Source organism: Arachis duranensis, chromosome 10 (genome assembly GCF_000817695.3).
Source record: "Arachis duranensis cultivar V14167 chromosome 10, aradu.V14167.gnm2.J7QH, whole genome shotgun sequence".
NCBI lineage: Eukaryota > Viridiplantae > Streptophyta > Magnoliopsida > Fabales > Fabaceae > Arachis > Arachis duranensis.
Genome location: NC_029781.3, coordinates 91672040 through 91674044, shown reverse-complemented (window position 1 = coordinate 91674044; position 2005 = coordinate 91672040).

Here is a 2005-nt window from a genome sequence, read left to right as displayed (position 1 = left end):
ATTAACTAATATAATAAATTACAATTAATGTAGTAAAATTAATTAAGTAATATATATTATAATAAATTATATTAATATTTAGATATCTAATCAAATCAATTAGCTGATATAATTAAGTCATGGTAATAAATTATATTAAATGAGTTAAAATAATTAAATCAAAAAACACTCTCCGAAACATGTCACGTCAGCTTTATTATTAAGTGTAGAAATCCGATTTTTATATAATAGAATAGATTTTTTAAAATTGGCGGTTTTAAATAGTGAAAAAGAATATGGTCTAATTTGATTGTTAATGACATTTTTTTACGTAAATTATATTCTTTACTAATCTAAAATTAGTGGTTTAAAATTGTCTATTTAAAATCAACTCATTATTTTTATAGAAACTAATATATTTAAATTAGTAATTAAAAGAGTACATAAAAAATTTAAAATTTTGTTATATATAGATAAATTTTATAACATTTGTTTGTATTAATTTTTTTTAAATTAGATTAATAAAATTTTAATTACAAATTTTTAAAACAAAAAATAATTCATTAGAGAAAAGAGTTTGTAATATATAGACTTCTAAATTTCTGGAAAAATAATGTGCTATTTCAAATTCTCATCATTAGTGGAATAGTGGAAAATTTTTAAATTTAATTTTTAAAAAATCAGAAAAAGATAAATAAAAGGCAAAAAAATAATAAATGAAAAATTTAAATAAGTGATGGAAGAAGAGGCCAAATCAAAGAGGATTGAAAGTTGAATACAATCATGTACGTATTTAATAGTACAAACAAACATTAATAATAGAAAATTATTAATTTAAAATTTAAATTTTATATGAGATATAAATTAATTAAAGTCGATCTAGATAGTAATAAAATATATCGATTTTTATTTTTTAAATCGATCTAAATCAAATCATTAATATCTTTTTATTATTTTAAAAAATTATATTTTTATACTTATAAAAGTTATATTTTTCTATTTACAAATACTCATATCTCGTTTACAGTGTAAACGAATTAATTATGAATATATATCATTTACACTGTAAATAATATGTTGAGTAAGTCAACTTCCATGTATTATGAGTGCACCCATTTTATTTGTTTAAAATTTGTGTTTTATCTCGTTTACTGTGTAACAAAATATATTTATAACTAATTCGTTTACACAGTAAACGAAATAACTAATAAGATACAAAAATATAAATTCTGTCTAAATTACCGATACTAATAAATAAAATATTTTAAATTTTTATTTAAAAATTCCCATACCACTAAGGTTTATTTGGCATAAAATCACAAACTATAAAAAGTTTGTTTTTATTTTTGAAAATGTACAAAGAAAGACACCATGGTCTCCTTTATAAAATCATTGACATTGTAATACCCTACCATACAGAGTCTTATGCTTAAGTCATAATTCAGATATGGCAAGGTATTACGACCTCTAAAATAAAAATTTAGTACGTATAGTAGTATGAATGATTGATTATAACTAGGAGCCTTTGTAGAAAAGGGGTAAACAAAAACCGCAACTCAAAAGTGCAACACTCCGATCGATAACGTAACGAACAAAGATAACCAACGCGTGATTATATATATATACAAAGAAGTGTCAAAAACAGGAATATCAAGACTCAAGATCCGGCTGCGAAGATAACCGGTCCGAGCATAGCAATATATACATATGATAGAAATAAGGAAAACCCCAAAGGAAACCCAAAGGGACACCAATACATAAAACCTATTCTCCAAAATCTCCCATAAGAGGAGTCATCACAGTTTGTATTATTTAATGGAGATAAAAGTATCTAAGCAAAACATATAAACCAAAACATAGCCCCGAGAACAAAGGATCTTCACAAATCTAGAAGTCTCCAGCATGCATCAGCGGGACCCCTCACGTCCTGCATCTGAAAACCACAAAATCCGCATGGGTGAGAACCAGAGGTCCCCAGCATGGTAACAGCTTCCACATATATAATACATAATAATGGAGGAAAGCC